Source organism: Pipistrellus hanaki (genome assembly GCF_964339955.1).
Source record: "Pipistrellus hanaki genome assembly, chromosome: 17".
Classification (NCBI taxonomy): domain Eukaryota; kingdom Metazoa; phylum Chordata; class Mammalia; order Chiroptera; family Vespertilionidae; genus Pipistrellus; species Pipistrellus hanaki.
The window spans coordinates 1,715,898-1,733,466 of NC_140519.1; the positions used below are offsets into that span (position 1 = coordinate 1,715,898).

The 17,569-nt window shown below is 50.3% G+C and overlaps 1 long non-coding RNA gene across 1 annotated transcript; it reads left to right on the forward strand.

Annotated features, from left to right (window-relative positions):
• The first annotated feature begins 2,993 nt into the window (after positions 1-2,993).
• On the forward strand, positions 2,994-16,893 carry LOC311612078. The gene is made up of 3 exons (XR_014793222.1): positions 2,994-3,086; positions 3,483-3,632; positions 16,606-16,893. It is a non-coding gene; the product is annotated as an uncharacterized lncRNA (long non-coding RNA).
• Positions 16,894-17,569: the final 676 nt, after the last annotated feature.

Below are 17,569 nucleotides of genomic sequence, written 5' to 3' on the forward strand. Positions count from 1 at the left end.
ACTGGGGTGGCGGCTCTGCCTTGGACCCTACCACTCTCGGGGGGAGTTCAGGAGCGGGCACAGGGATCCCTCACAGTAAGTGGTCCATATTTGGGAGGGGGGACTATGCAGCACAAGAAAAGAGCATTGTAACAAAAATTAGAGAAACTCTAAGAGGAAAATGAGCAGAAACCCCCCAAGGGTGAAAAGGGCAGGTGTTAGGGTTACTCCTTATTAACCACCAGGGGGTGCTGTTGGAGAAGAAAAGCTGGTTTGCTCTGAGGGAGGGGAGTGGACAGCTGGCAGGAGCCTGGACACGGTGGCCTTTCCATGTGACCCCATCTGCTGGTGCTGGGTTCCTGCCCCCAGGGGTCCCTCTCCTTCACTGCTACGTGTCTCCTAGCAGCTCAAGGTGAAGTCAAGTCAGCTCCCAGCTGGTACCTGTAATTCTCTCTGTCTTCCCCCAGGGGCCCTGCAGGCCACAGTCCCTCTGGGAGCATCCTGCCACCTGCTCTGGGGTCTTTGCTCCTCTGGGCCCCGTCTCTGCCCAAGAGACTCCGTGAAGCCAACGCTGAGCTCCTGCTTCTGCCGAGTTTTGGGACTGAGGCTAAGGCAGGGCCGAGGGGAAAGTGCCAGTGTCATTGGGAGGGCGGGGTGGCCGGGGTGGCTGTGAGAAGGGCAGTCTCCTCACTGCACCAGGCCTCACGTTCCTGATCACAGCAAACGGAGAGCAGCATCAGCATAGCAAACGGGCAGAGCCTCTCAGACCGGCCCAGGCCTCACAGGAGGTGTCTCAGGGCCTGGAACCCCATAAATGTTTCCCACAAATGAGAACATCTGTCCCGAGGGAGACACGCTAACCATCGCATAGTCCCAGCGCCCTTGAGATGCAGCCCCAGGTGTCCCTGCTGATGGTGCTGCTCTCAGGAAGCGTTAAAAAGGAGGTGGGGAGGTTGCTTTCGGGTGGACGCAGCTTGGAAGCATTCCTCTCAATGTGCATTAGAGGCGAGTTAGGCAGAACATTAAGGCCTTGACCCCGATCTGGACATCAAGGAAGCCAGTGCGGTTTGCGGAGTAACCGGCTGAGGCTGGCACAGAAATGAGCTGTGTCAGCAGCTTTGACCCTGAACTTAAAGGCTCAGTTGGAGGCTCGAGTGGGGCTGAGGAGGGGACAGCAGCAAACAGCTGGCTAAGGGGAGGAAGGAACAGGGTCCAGGTGAGCATGCTGCTGCCCCGGCACCTGCACACATCTAGACGCCCCTCCCTGGCTCCTGGTGTGGGCACTGGCCTGGCGGCACGTTACTGTACACACCAGCGGGTGACGACTCCACCACGGACGGCTGTGATGTCAGCGCGTCTGCAAGACTTCCCTGCTCCATGGCGATCTATAGGAGTGTGTGGTCCAACTTGACCCAAAGTCCTTGTGAGGCGTGTGACCATGTTCAAATGACGGTAACAATATCTACATGCAACGGTCCCACTCAGAGTCCAGTCTCAGCCCTCACACAGCCTGCTGTGAGTCCCTTCCCTGGTCCTGGGCAGAACGTCTGTCCAGAGCGGTGGTTCCCAGCTTTTTCTTGGCCACGCCCCATCTACGTGTCTCTGGAATCCTGATGACCCCCCCTCCCCCGCCCCCCGACATAGAACTCCTATTATTCAAAAAGTGACTCCTATCCACGTGGAGGAAGCCTAGAAGGCCATTAACTTGGTCTAAAAAGCTTGGCATCCACGAAAGATAAAAATAAAAAACTAAAGGACAGTTGAAGTACTGGGGAAGAAATCACTGAGAAACTGTTTAAAAAATAATAATATGAAGTGATGTGAAAAAACAGCAAAGTTTCAAAACATAATAGAGAACAGAAATGCATAAATATGTCACAATATATATTTATATAGTGCATATGAGGCCCCTAGAACCATAAAAAAATGCAAAAAACTCACTGTTGATAACTCATTCTCAAGTTGTCCCCCTTAAACATCAAATCGCCCTCTGTGGGGTGTGTGCCCGCGCTGGGAACACGGGTCTGAGGGCCTGGGCTTGGCTGTGGCAGAGCTTTGTCCCCGCCCTGAGTGCTCACCAGGTGGCGGTGTGTGGAGGAAAAGGCTGTTTCCTCCAGCTCCACGGGGTGGGCGGGGAGGCACCCACCGCCGAGGCCTGGGAGCCGGGAAGGCTGCGCCCTGAGCAGAGGAGAAGGGAATCTTCTCTTCCTGTCACACCGGACATTGCTATGAGCAGGTAAGACCTCTGAGCGTTGCTCTGGGCACAGATCAGCCCTGGCAGGCTCGGGCAGGGCACTGTGTCAGCCCATTGCACGGATGAGCACCGAGCGAGGCCAGCTCACCAGGGCATCAGGAGGTGCTCATGTATGTCACTCACACATTGTTTTTCATTGGATTCATTGGGTGCCATTGGTTAATAAGATGATAGGTTTCAGGAATACAACACTATATTGTGAGTTCACCGCCCCAAGCCAGTCTCCTTCCATCACCGTTTAGCCCCCTTCACCTTCTCCCGTCTCCCCTCCCCCCGGGGAGCAGACTTAAAACGTCACACCAAAGGCAAGAAAACAGCGCTCAGAAGCCCACTTCCACACGAACGGCCACGCTGGCCGCGCTGCCTCTCGGGGGCTGAGAGGGGAGCCCCAGAGTCTGACCGTGTGTTTTTCCTCCTATGGACCGGGTGATGCATGGAGAACTGGGGCCCAGCTGTCCGATGTGACTCCGGGCCTGGGAACCCTACATCTGCAGTAAATTCCAGCACACCTGATCACGGGAAGGGCGAGGGCTGATCCCACCCTGAGTGCTGGTTATTTCCCTCCCTCGAGCACGGAAACTTCCCCCTGGCCTTTCTGCTTGCAAGCTCAGCAAAGCAGAAGCAGCTGTCCCCTTCCGTCCCCTCCGGCGACATCAGTGGGCAGGGCACCAGCGGGCAGGGCGGTGGCACAGGCTGGGGTATGTCACACCCCCCGCTGGTGCTAATCTCTCTTCTCTCAAAGCAGAGACATTGGGTTTCGGGTGTTACCAGGGGCCAGCACTGAGGTTGGAGCAAACACGGAAAGAATGTCTGTGTTGAATGTATGCTCGAGGAGATACCTAGATTTTAACTGGTGAGTCATGTGTGTCTTCCTCATAGAAAATTTTATTTTAAGTTTGGCTCTGTGGGGTGCAGAGGGAAGTGGACTAATGGGGCCACAGAATCCTGACCGCCACGTTCCCTCAGGTCCCAGAACTCTGTGCACCAGGAGGTCCCCCTCGGAGCAGGGGCTGGGCCTCCCCACCCACTCTCTGCCTCCAGTCACTGCCTCCCCGCTGGGCATGTCATCTTGGGATGGTGGGGCTCCTGGCCCCGGGTTCAGAGGCCAACCTTCAGAGGTGCTGCCTGCAGGGCCCAGCCCCTGTGCTGTGTCCAGACACCCCAGTGCCCGGTGCTGTGTCCACACACCCCAGCCTTCTCTGCACAGCCCTGCTCCTCCTCTCTCCTCACGCACGCTTCCTTCTCCCAGGGATCCTGCTTGTGTCCCCTCGCCCTGGAAACCAGTGCCTCCTCCTGCTGTCCAGCTTGACTGTCTCTACTGGAAGCTGCTCATCTCAGCCACACTGCTCCCAGCACCGCCGTTCCGAATGCAGGCTCCCATGGCTGCCTCTCCACCTGGGTGAGTCCGCATCCTGTTTTCACGCCCAGAACGAGGGCACTGGCAGGCACGTAGTAGGCATTTGTTTAATGTTACTGAACAGACTCATCCTAGCTAATAAAGAGGGAATATGCTAATTGATCACACACAGTGCCCATAGCCACAAGATGGAGGTGCCCAGTCCCCTCAGCCCTTCCTGAGTCCCTCAGTCCTTTCAGCCCTGCCAGCGGTAGTGGGGGGTGGGGTGGCAGGTGCGTGGTGCAGCCGGACCTGCCCTCAGCCCCCCAGCCACTCAGAGCTGGCCTGAGGTGCAGGCAAGCCTGGGATGGTAGTTGCCCAGGGCCCCCCAAGACTTGCACTGCCAGCAGTGGCAGCAGCAAAAGTGCAATGGGGCATCACCTTCTCCTGATCGCCGGGTTGCCTCCTGTCCCTGAGGACTCCTGGACTGTGACAGGGGGCAGGCGGGCTGAGGGACCCTCCTCCAGTGCATGAATTTTTTTTTAAGAGAGAGTAATTTTTTTTTATATTTTATTGATTTTTTTAAACAAACCTTTATTGTTCATATTATTACAAAAGTTCCTCATTTTTTCCCCCTCCACCAGGTTCTTACCCCACCCTCTTCCCTTTCCCCACCCCGCCTTGTCCTCATCCATATGTGCACAGTTTATGTTCATTCTCTTCCCACACCCCCCACTCCTCTTTTCCCTGAGAATCATCAGTCCACTCTCCCTCCATACCTCTGATTCTATTATATTCAACAGTTAATATTGTTCATCAGGTTTTTTAATTCCGTTGGTGGTTGTTTTGGTTTTTTTTTGCTTCCAAAGGGGAGTTTAAGGTCAAAAGGAGTTTCGGGTGTGCTCAGATCCTATTCATCAAAATCTGGGTAAGCTCCTTATTTTTTGGTACAAGATTTAGCATATCGAGACCTGGGTGAGTCCAGGTCCTAATTGTTCCTCATTCCAAGCACATGGATTAAGAAGTCAGTACTGATAAGAGGATTCTGCCAGTGCCTTCGGTCTCAGCTGATAAGAATTAAAAGAATATCCCTGTGCTCTCTACATCTCACCCTTTTTTACTAATTAAAATAAAATTTAAATATCAATAATAGGGGTCTAAAATTAAAAACAATTGCAAACAATGCCAATGCAAAAACTGAACCACATACATGTTATTTTCAAAACTTGAAAAATAACAAAACTCTGACTATTAAATAATAACAACAATGCCAATGCAAAACAACAAAATGAGAAATCAGAATTATGGACATATTTTTAGCTACTAAATGAGTCTCTTTTGTTGCTGGTGTAGATTTACTCAGAGTCCTTGGATTTGCTGCACAAGACTGCAGAAGACTGGAAGCTAACAGATGCTAGCATGAGCAGGAACATGATTAAAGAAGTAGCTTCCACTTCAGTCTTTAATTTCTTCAGATGACTCCATGTTGGCACCTCAGTCCCTTGCGTAGCCTTCAGTTTTCTTCTCCCACTTTGCTGTCGTCTGGGTAACTCTCAGTCCTTTTTGGGTGAAGGGACACAGGAGCTTCTCTGAGTCCATTGTGATGATGGACCTAACACTCTGGTACCCGAACTGGCTGCATTGCTCCTTCTTTCCTTTCATTTTGAACCCAGGGTTTGACCCCACAACACTTTGGGCCTGGCTGCTCTGGGCCTGGATGCTGCTCCAGGCCTGGATGCTCCTGGTCTGGATGCTCCGAGCCTGGCTACAGCTGCTCTGAGCCTGGCTGCTGCTGCTCTGGGCCTGGCTGCTCCGGGCCTGGGTGCTCCGGGCCTGGATGCTGCTGCTCTGGGCCTGGACACTCTAGGCCTGGCTGCTGCTGCTCTGGGCCTGGCTGCTGTTGCTCTGGGCCTGGCTGCTGTTGCTCTGGGCCTGGCTGCTGCTGCTCCGGGCCTGGCCGCTCTGGGCCTGGCTGCTCTGGGCCTGGCTGCTGCTTCTCCGGGCCCGGCTGTTGCTGCTCCAGGCCTGGCCCCTCTGGGCCAGCTATTCTTCCATTTCTTCAGCTGGTCACATTCCAAGGTCCTTCACTGCTTCCACCAACACGTTGATTGCTGATTATCAACCACCCAGTACCTCCCTCCCGTGGTCCTGGATGATAGATGTACCTCATACTAGTTTCAATCTTCAAATTGTTGTGGGAGTAGCACACCAGCTGCTCACCCACTCCGCCATCTTGGTTTCTCCTCCAATTGGTAGTCTCATTTGTGATCTATTTCCTTGTCTCGGCATTTTTGCAGCTTCCCTGAGTTGGCAGCCTTAAAAGTCTCTGTGTTCTGCGTGTATGGGGAGGAGTTTCAGGGTGGAGCCTACAGCCTTGGTTTCCATCAGCCACGCCCTATGCAGCTTCTGAGTCTCAGTGTTCTTCAGTGTCCTTCAGTACTTGCTGCAAGCACTTCTGAGAGTGAGGTACCCTCGAGTTTCGCCTGCTACCAAACAGTCTAGTCTCTCCCTCAATGAGCCCGGAACTGGGGTTCAGTTCAGTTGGAAATGGGATTGGAAGTGAGGTTAAGAGCAGTCTGGATCTTTTGTCTTTTTCCTGCCAGGGCAATCCCATGGCACAGCCAACCGTCCATTCTCTGCGTGCAATGTGCGAGCCTCTGGGACCTCCTTTCGCCGCTCCCTCGGGTTTCTGCACTGTCAGGTCTAGGATTTGGCACAATCCAGAGCTTTTATCTCCTCCCCCTAGGGAACGCCAGCCAGGCACTTAGCCGCCCCGCCCCCTCCTCTTCGGCTCCCTCCTCTCCGCATGCACAGCGTGTCTCCGTACCTTATAGGCTTTTACAGCTCCTCTGATTTTCCTTCTGGTTTTCTCTTTCCTTCTCTTTGTAGAATTTCCAGTCATTCAACTTTCCTGTAGTTCTTGGTAATGTCCATTTTATATTTTAGTTGTATTTTATTGAAATTGCTGTGTGTGGCTGCAGTTAGGTGTTTACCTGTGCAGCCATCTTGGATCTTCCTCCAGTGCATGAATTTTTATGCACTGGGCATCTAATCTATTTATAAGTAGGTTGTAGCCACTGGTAAGTTAATAAAAAGCAAACAATAGCTGTCCATCATGTTTGTTATTTTGTCCTTGGCCATCCTTTCCAGGTCCTCCTCTGAGCAGGCACCGTGGCAGGTGCTGGTGACAGAGGCGAACAGACATTGTTCCTGAGCTGAAGGCCACAGGCTTGTGAGGAAGATGGACCTAGAAGGGGGAATCAGGGCCACTCATTTATTCTGTAATAGAGAAATGCTCTTAACTTGGATGGTTTCATCATGAAATTAGAGTGGATAAGCTTGTTAAGAGTATAATTGCAAAAATACATAAAAGGTGTGTTTAAGAGTCATTCCTCTTTCCTTCACCAGCAAGGACAGTGCCATGTGCCCTTCCACGTGCTGGGTTCAGAGGGCCCTGGGCTCTCACAGGCAGCCCTGGATGGGGCCAGAGCAGGGCCGGGAAGAGGCCCTGAGAGGAGGGCTGTGTCCAGGGCCGGCCTTCGGCTGCCCCTTCCAGCAGAGTGTCACAGGCTGCTGGACGTGAGGCTGCCACCCCGGGTGTGGGAGCCCATAAAACTGTCCCAGCAAGACAGGAAAGCCTAGTGGGCTTAACAGGTAGGCTGTGACTTGCACCAAAGCTTCTCCGGCCCAGCCCGGGGTCTGCGATCTGCGAGCTGCATGGCGTGGGTGCAGGGAGACGCATGCTCAGGGAATGTCCATGGTGGTGTATATACTCCTTTTCGTTAAAAATCCTTGACTTGCTCACAGTTCTAGTCAGCAGAGTAATGGTCCTTGCAGGCACACATGCTGCTCCCTAGAAGCTGTGGCTCAGTTACCTCACACGGCAACAGGGTCTTACACACGTGGACAAAGGTGCCGACTTGGAGGTAGGCGGCCCAGTCATCAGTGGGGCCAGCTTGGTCACGGCACCCGGAAAGTGGAGGGCGTTCCCATGTGGCAGAGGAAGATGTGTTCCCAGAAGCTGGGCAGAGCGACACTAACTAGTTAAATTAGCTTTCCCCCAGTTTATTGGGGTTTGATTGACATTGGGAAATGATTGCCACTTGGCTGCCTTTCTGTGTGTGGTGAGAATATTGCTACTCTCAGCAAATGACAAGGGAATGATACAGTATTATTAATGATATTAATGACTATTAATAGAGCTGTGTTTTAGAGCCCCAGAACTGGAAGCATGTTCTCTTTGACCAGCACCTCCCTCGTTTCCCACCCTGTTACCCCTGGTGACCCCTATTCAACTCTGCTTCTGTGAGTTCAACTTTGTGGATTTCATATGAAAGTGAGATCCTGTGGCATTTGTCTTCCTGCATCTGCCTATTTCACTTAGAATAACATCCTTCTGGTTCACCAGTGTTGTCACAAACAGCAGAATTTCTTTTCATTTGTGGTTGAATATGTCACATTATTATATACTAGAGGCCCAGTGCATGAAATTTGTGTGTGGGAGGTCCCTCAGCCCGGACCCTTGTGGGCTCAGACCTAAACAGACAGTCAGACATCCCTCTCACAATCCAGGACCTCTGGCTCCTTACTGCTTACCAACCTGGTTGACCCCCAACTGTCCCCTGCCAGCCTGGTCACCCCAACTGCCTCCCTGCTGGCCTGGTCACCCCCTAACTGTCTGGAAGATGTCTGGTCACCTGGTCTAATTAACATATTACCCTTTATTAGTATAGACCACATGTGTCAAACACAAGGCCCGCGGGCCAAATCCGGCCGGCCAGGCCTTGCAATGTGGTCCGCACCGCGCTGTCATCACTGCACTCCGCTGTCAGTTTATGACATTGTCAGTTTATGACTGTTCAGTAAACCATTCGGCCTGCGATTTAGGCTGGATTTTAGATTTTGGCCCCTTCTCTGATTGAGTTCTACACCCCTAGTATAGACGATCTGAATTGGGATGGGCAAAAGTAGGTTTACAGTGGTGAGTTTATTCTTGTATTATTATTTATTAATTACTGTTATTTTCTATATGAACAACTGTAAACCTACTTTTGCCTTCCTACGTATGGATCATTTATACACATATATCATATGTACACATTTTCTTTATTTACGTATCCATTGCTCAACATTTAGTTTGTTCCCATATCCTGGGGATTATGAATAATTTATGCAATGGATATGGGAGTGCAGAAATCTCTTTGAGATCCTGATTTCATTACCATGAATATATACCCAGAAGTGGGATCACTGGGTCAAATGACAGTCCATTTTTAGTGTTTTGAGGAACCTCCATGCTGTTCTCCACTGTGGCCACCCAGTCTGCATCCCGCCAGCAGTGCACGAGGACTGTTTGCCCAAGTCCGTGCCAGCACTTGTCATGTCTTGTCTTTTTGATGATGGCCTTTCTAACCGGGTGAAGTGACACTGGTTAGAAAGGCCATCATCACCTTTATTTGCATCTCCCTGATGACTAGTGATGCTGGCCATTTGCCTGTCGTTGCTTTAAGGATGGTGGGAAGGGTGTGCACCAAGGAGCCCAGATGCCTCTGTGAGCTGCAGAAGTGAAGTAACAGACTCACTCCCGGAGCTGCCCAAAGAGGAACCCAGCCCACTAGTAAGTTGGTTTTAGCTCAAGGAGAGCCACGTGGAATTTATAACCTAGGAAATCATCAGATAATACATCTGTGTTGTTTTAAGCCACTAAGAGTTGGTGATTTGTTGTGACAGCAACAGAAGCCTTGTATATGAATTATGAAAATGATCACAGGTATTTGACAAGGCGAGCTGAGTCTGACACGTAGAAGGATGTGGTAGGCAGCACCCATTCAGCCCTGCGGCTTGGGGAGGGATTTGTGGTTCTTCTGGATAAGGAGGCAATGGGGCCTCAGCCCCTGCCTGGGGTCTGGGGGACCATGCGGTTTCTCATGGGCCGATCCGCTCTGTTTCTAGTCCACCACTGAGAATAACCCTTGCCGATCACTTTACACCACTCGCCACGTGATCTTCACCCGGGTCCTGGTTTGTACAGTTCCTACTTTACATAGGAGGAGCTCCAGGCAAGACCTTAACAGAAACTACAGGTAAGACGCTGAGTGGCCCATCCGTCAGGTGTGGGGGAAGGTTTCAAAGCCAGCACATGCCAGGCAGGTTCTCATCCTCCAGCAGAACTTTGGACAGTAAGATGGGTCATTCTCCTTCCTGACTTAGTCTGGATCCTCGAGGATTGAAGCATAGGAAAGAGTTCCTCCCACAGTGAAGTCTTGTTTCTTACCCAGGGAACAGAGAAGAATCTATAGCATTTCCCAGACCTGGTTTTAACACGTTTAACATTTTTAAAAACTGGCGTTATCTCAGCCTCAGCTTAGCTGGCTTTTGCTTAACTTCATGGAGAGTGGTTTTTACCCTTCCTGCCCACGGAGCCCAGTACTGATGGAAACCAGGAGTACCAGCTATTGTTTTATTCAAATCATATGAGCTACACTGCTGTGTACGGAATGTGCACTCTGGTAAAACATGGTGGAATTCGAGCACATGCAGGTCAGGCATTTCTCCGTACTCCCAGGAGCTGAGTGTACCTAAAGTATTATATTTCAAACTCTTCTTCTGACCTTAGAAATGCAGATGCAGAGGCCAGGATTTTCATAAATAAGCTTTAAAATAAACAGCTTTATTGAGATATAATTCCCGTACCATACAATTCACCCTCTGAAGGAGTACAATTTAATGCCTTTTGATATATTGCATTATTGATCTTTAAAAATTGTGATAAAATATATGTAACAAAATTTGCTATTTTGAACCATTTTTATGTGTAAAATTCAGTGGTCTTCATTACATTTACAATGTTGTGCAACCATAACCACTTTTTCCAAAACATTTTCATCAGCCCTAACGGAGCTCTGCACCATGAAGCAATAACCCTCCAATCCCTCCTCAGTAATCTCTTTTCTACTTTCTGTTTCTATGAAATTATCGACTTTAGAGACTTCATGTAAGTAGAGGCATACAGTGTTTATCCTCTTGTGTCTGCTTCATTTACTTACTGTGATTCATGTTGCAACATGTTTCAGAACTTCCTTCCTTTTTATGGCTCACCAACATTGCATTGCATGTACATACCCCCTGTGCTTACCCCTCATTGTGGAGGTGGAAGCAACAGGGGTTGCTTCCACCTTCTGGTCTCATGAATGATGCAGCTGTGGACAAGAGTCTTCAAGCATCTGCTCAAGTCCTTGTTTTTGATTCTGTTGGGTACACATGTACTAGAGGTGAGTTGCTGGGCCATATGGCAGTTTTATATTTGGCATAACTGTTTTCCACAGTGTCTGCACCTTTCACCCACACCAGCAATGCACAAGGGTCCCAATTTCTCCACATTCTCCCAACGCCTTCTTGGTAGGTGTGTGATGTGTATCTCACTGTGGGTTTGTGCCAATGAGCTTTTAAATTTTGAGCAGTGGCTGAAATTTTTGAGTACCATGAATGGAAACCATTCCATGATATTAGACTGGATTCCTTCTCTCCTTCAATTTCCCTCAGTTTGTGCACCTTCAGTCATTTTTAGCGTTTTCTATGGCTCCCCCAGTCACCCCATGTCTCCAATGCTCTGGCTCCGGCCTTTCTTAGGAAGATCCGGAGCTCTGGGAGCGCAGGAACTGAGAATGAGCTGTAGAGGGAGAACTTCGTGCAACAGGGAGAACATATGTGCTGATAAAAGAAAGAGAAAGGAGTGGACGTAGGGAGGGAGGTGTGTTATGAAGGATTGTAACAATCATGCAGGAGAGAGAATGCCTGGGAATCCAAGGAGAGGAGAGGAGTGATCAGCCACAGCCGCTGCCCTCTGTGGCCGTGGCCTCACCTGCAGCGCCTTGGCTCAAAGCTGCCATGTCTGTGGCTCGGGCTTCGTTGTGGACCCAAACCAGCTAGGACCTGTGTATTCATTCTCAAGCTCTTAACAAACGCTAAAACTGAGTTTTAAAGTGTTATACCACAGGGTAAAATGTGGGAAGCTTTTACATGACTTTTTGAAGTCACTCCTGCAATGTCTCTGGAGCAGGTGGCTGAGCAGGTGCTCGGTCTCGGGCCTGTTGTCCCAAAGTCACCCGCTCACTGGGTCTGGAGGAGATGCACCAGGTCACCGAGGCAGAAAAGCGTTTAAGAAGGGAAACTGCAGACAAGAGGTCAGGCCTTCCCTCCCTCAGGGTAAGAGTGTTGGTGGAAGCACCACCACCCCCACCCCAGGAAACAGGAAAATGATTGAGGAACTTGGGGAGCACTTGGGGACCTCCTTAGCAAGGTCTTTCAGATAGGCTCTGAGTTTTCTATACCCAAGTTCTCACCTAAACTTACATCAACTTTCTCTTTTTTCTCCCAGAAATATCTCTTCCCAAAGACAAAAATATCCTGTTCACTGGATGGAATAAGCATGTGTTGAAAGTGGGCTCTGCATCTCCATCTTGAACATGGAGTTCTTTGGGCTAGCCTTCAGGAATCACTGTCGTCTCAAAAAATTAGTCCCAGGTTACCCCTGAGCAAAGAAGATGCTGAGGACTGCATCAGTCTGTCTGCTAACCTGTTCCCCTCCTCCCAATGGGCTCACTCCAGCCCGTCCTTTTTGTGGGCCATATTCCTGTAAGTGGACCTATTGAAAGACTTTAGAAGTTCATAGGAAAACCAGTGTGTTTTCTGTGTAAGACTTGCTATTCTCCCACGAGAATTCTGGCAGGCATTTTCTGTTCGTTTCCAAAAATCTGTTTTCTTTATCGCTCCCCTCAAAAACAACCAAATTTCACTCAGAATGGAAACAAAACAAACTTGCCTATTGACAAAGGAGCTGACCGCATCTTATGGGCCCTCCTGTGGGCCAGACAGTGGGATGAGCCCTGAGATGATAAGATTGCTGACCTCTGGGAGGCCACACCCGCAGTCATTATGAGTGTGAGTGCTGGGGGAGGCTCTGTGGGGAGGTCTGTGGGACATCTGTGGCTTCGCTTTCTCTTTCTTGAATGGCTTCTCTAAGAGCTCCTGCTACCGGAGCCTCCAGGGTCTGAGTCTGCACTGTGCAGCAGAGAATCCTTAGAGGAGGAAGAGAGCATTGCATGCACAGGATAGGGCGTGCTCTCAGCACAGACATTGCATCTCAGGGTACACTGATCTTGGGGTTCTCCATTCCTGTCATCCATCCTTTCTTCAGCTCGGGCAGCCCTGCCCCATTGTTCTGTGGGTAAATGACCAGTGTAAGGACTTCGTGCAAGTCCATGGCGTTCCTGGTAGGATGGATGTCCACCCTCCTGACCAAATTGACGCCTGTGCAGTGTTCTTGCCTTTGGGGCAGCAGCTGGTCCTTCCCTCCATGCATGGCTCCTCTGGTGACATTTCCTCCACTTCGCACTGTTTTTCTAACTACCCGGTCCAGCTCAGCCTGCCAGGCTGGACACAGAATTATGCAACACCGGGGTTTATAAACATCAACCCCTCCCTTCCTGGCCCTGGTAACAAGGATCTTTCATGAAATCTGTGCCTGTCAGTTTTGTTGTCCTGTTAGATTACAAAACCTTTGCGGGTAAAGAAGGCCTCGTGCCAAGTTCATGAACGAAATGGCACAGAAGCCAGTGAGAGAGCCTCAGCCACACACCAGGGTGCCAGGAGGCTGGTGCACTCTGGGAAGGAGAGTGAAGCCACTGTCCGAGCCCCAACGTGACCTGATAGAAGCAGCTCACTTCCTCGGTCACCAGGAAGCCATCCTCAGTCTCCTGCGCGTCCGTGACCGCGCAGTGAACACAGCAGCACCCGCAGAATGCTTCAATTCCACGGCCAGTATTTCTAAGGGCTGATGTCTAAGCTCATTGCTTTCAGTCACATTGAGCAATAAAATTACTTTTTTTTTTTTTCATATTACCTACTAAGCATCTATTGTTGTTTAGACTCAAAATGCTTTTTTCCTTTGAAATGTTTATGACAATTAAAAAAAAAGTAAGGTTTCTGGAGGAACCTAAGCACGTGTGATTGGACTTCACATAGGCATTTATTTAGCCAAAAAACGTGCAGCCTCTACGTCTTTGCAAATATTAACTCATTTATTATTTCACTTATGTTTTCCTCCTTATCACAAGCTAACACTCCACTCTCATTGTGTTTATAGATGAGGAAACTGTGGGGCCGGAGGCGAAGGCACCTGCTCATCCAGGAGAGAATCAGAGGGGGTTCCTCCCTGGGAGATCAGGCGCCAGAATTCCTGGCCTCAGGCCTGTGCCTTGTCTCCTCCTGGGTGAATTCAGCCAGTCACCCAGCCCCCACTTCACGCTAGAAATCATCTGGCACTAGGTACCAGAGATAGTCTTAGTCAGGTGGCCAGGAAAGATTTGGGAACCAATAATTATAACAGGCATTGTCTGACCCAGAAGACACACCATGGCTGTGGACTGGAGTGGAGACGCAGCTCAGCGAAGGCGCGCTCCCCGTGGGCGGGCGGGAGGGACAGGGGGGAGCAGGACCCACATGTCCTACCATGGGAGCATTCAGTCAGTGCCACAAGCTGGAGGATGTGCAAATCTATGACTTTTTCATTACTAACAATTAGCAGAATATAAAAAACAACTGAATTTATTTCAATATTAGTGGGCATGTGTGTGTATTCTGTTGAAATGCTGGCAATGTTTGAATAATAAACATAATTCATAAATAAAATTCACCTATCTTGAAAACAAATTTTCTGACCTTAATTTTATCAAAATAACTAATAACTTTATCATCAAAACTATCGAATACTAGTATTCTATTAGCAACAATAAACTGTCTGAGTATATACTCATATTCAAAGTGTATAGCTTTTCAACATATAATCATCAAATTGTAAATTAAAACAACTGTACAAAATTTAAATTATTTTTATAATTTTGCAAAAATTTATTTTTCATAAAATGTGTTTATGTTAAAAATAAAATAAGACATTAATTAAACATTTTAATCAGCTAAAGCTGAAATTTCTGAATTAATTTTTTGAAAATTTAAATCAATTTATTAAATATTTTTACAAAAATAAAATGATTTCCAATTCTTCTAGAAATCAATGTCCACGGAATTGCTAACTGGACAGATAAGCCACACACGTTACATCTATTTACACACAAATCTGAGTCACAGGAACTGTTTAAAGTTGCAAAACGTTCCTTAGCTCCCTGCACAGCTCTGTGGGTTCTCGCAGGCTTGTGAGCGGCTGTGGAACTGTGAACCTGAGCTCAGGGACGAGAAGCTGGCCTCAGCCGCGGATTCTGCGCGGCTCCTGCGCCCCGATGCCCCACGCTCAGCGGGTTCCCCAGGGCCAGCGGGGCTGGGACCTGCGGCCTCCAGCTCAGGGCCTCTGTGCCGGTGGGGACGGAGCCGTTTCCTCGGAGCCTGAGCTGTTGAGTCCTGAGAGCGGACGGGCAGGGTCCCGGGTCTCACCCAGGGCTGAGCACCTGCTCCTGAGAGAAGTGTCCGTCTGTCCTTTTGCAAACTTGTTCTTGTTTGTGCCGTACGAGGCCCTCCGCAATGCAGGGTCCAGCTCAGGCGGGAGGGTTGTGCTCAGTAGCCATGCCCCCAGGACGAGGGTGCTCGGCGGAGTCTGGTAGGAGGAGCAGCATGGCCTGTGGCTGATGGCAGTGTCAGGCAACAGCGCTCACTGTGGCCTATCGAGGAGCCCAGACACCTCTGGAGCACAAGAGGCCCCGGCAGCCGGGGGAGGGGAGCAGGAAGAGGCGTTGAGACAGAGGTCTTAAGAGCCACTTGGGGTTTGTTGTGAAACAAGGAGGACCCTCAGGGTTTCACAGGGGAGGCATTGTTCCTGTCACCACCCGACATGGAGAAGGATGGGGACAGGCAGAGACCCAAGCAGGGGCCATGAACCCAGGAAAGAGCAATGACGGCCTCGGCAAAGTGTGGGTGTGGACATGGGAGCGGGGGTAGGGGAGAGCGCTGAGAGGCAGCACAGGGGGCCTAGCACATTGTTGTTGTTGAGTAAAAATTTGCCCACAGCATCATAATGATCCAGGCCAAGCCTTTGTTTCCCTGTGAATTAATGGGAAGACACTGTTGTGACACTTTGAATTGCTAAGTGGGTGACTGACAGGCTGCCACGGAGACATTCCCAGGGAAGCTGGGCTGACGGGTGGCACACGGTGTGTGCTCCAAGTATGGCAGGGTCCTGGCCGCTGGCTCCTGAGCCCCGTATTCTCTCACAGGCGCATCAGGTCCCGGGAAACTGGGTCCCAACAGGGACTGCCCACGCGGCGTCTCCCGGAGGCCGCCTGCCGGCCCCTGGGGGAGACGGGTCCGCGTTCTAGCGGGAATCCCTCGGATCTTTCCTGGGTTTTCCAAACCGAAGGCAGCTTACAGAATGCTCTTTGTTCTTCCCGTGCCCATCTTTTCCTTCCAGAACTGTGAACCAGGATGACTTTCCTGTGTGTAGCCTGGCTGGGCCCACACTCCAGGATCCCCAGGTGCCCAGAGCCCAGAGCCCTGGGGACACAGAATGTGCGCCCACAGTGACGCCCCCTGCCCAGGCGGGGATTGTCTGAAGGACGAGGTGTGCTGTCTGTAGCAGCTGCCAGGACACGCCGTGGGTCCCTTCTCAGCGAGTGGTGGTCGCTGCCTGGGGTCAGAGCGACTGGCCCAGAACAGCGCAGAAGTGAGTGCTTTCTCTCTCCGCTCAGCGCAGAGGGAGCTCTGAGACGTAGAAGGGAAGGTTTTCTAAAGCTCATTTATCCAGGGCCATCAGCCTCACAGGCTGTGCTAAAGGCTTGCATGCACTAATTCATCTTCTCACAGCAGCCAGGCCGGGCATGTACGTGTGTATTCCACACAGAAAGCCATGGAGGCCTCAGGAGGTGAAGACCGCCTTGATGACAAGGCGTGCGGGCAGCGCTGACATCCTGGGAGCCCGGGCTTAAAGCTAGACCAGCCTGATCCCAAATCCCATGCGCCCAGACCTGGGCTGGGATCGAGCCTGCAGAGGAGGTATGTGCCCTTGACCAGAATCTAACCTCTGACCCTTCAGTTCACAGGCGATACTCTCACCACTGAGCATCCGGCTGGGGCAAGGCACCAGGACTTTGAACATGAACCACTACGACCCTTCACTGCGTTATCTGCCCAGCGTGTCTGTGTCCCCACCAGAGGAGACTCTGGAGAGAGGATGGAGAACTTAATGAGCACCAGGGGCTGGAGTCCTCACACCTCACCCATTTCTTCTCAGACCTCTTTTCCTGCTTATAAATCTCGCCTCTCTCAGTGTAAAATCTTTACAAACTACATGTCTCAGGTTGCAATCCCTCCACCTCCCCGCGCCCCCGGCCCTGCCCTGGGCGGTGCCCGCCTGAGGCCTCGAGCACTAGCCGGAGGAGAAGGAGGAGGAGGAGGAGGAGGAGGAGGAGGAGGAGGAGGAGGAGGAGGAGGAGGAGGAGTCTGCTATTCCGGACGGAGCAGGCCCAGCAGAGCCATGTGCACTTGGGCCGCAGCAAGACCAAGTGCACATGGGGGAATTATATTTTCAAAAACGTGATGCAGAGTTCCGTCAATCTATTGGCACAGAGTTGCTCAATGAATAATAGTATATCTCAGTAAAACTGGGGAAAAACAAAGAATTTAGCACTGTAAATAGTAAATTTCAAGGGTTGAAAAAAAATGCATGGAAGGTTTAGTTTTAGTAATTACATTGATTTAATTCTTACATTTGATTTCTGAAGGGGGGGAAAAGAGGAGGATTTCTTCCCTTACCTGGGAAAAGGAATTTCAAAGGCCAAATATCAGTGAAAACCTTTTCAAGGTAAATTGTTGATCTGACTGTGAGGAGACCCACCAAAACCGTATGCCACAATTTTCTCTCTTCCTTCCCAATAAATAAAATTATTGCAAAAAATTAAAACAAAAAGAGGTATGGAGAGTGCTAACATACTTATCTTTATTATTATTCCTTTTACATTTTATTTTATATTTCCATCACCTTTTATCCCCTCTGTGCC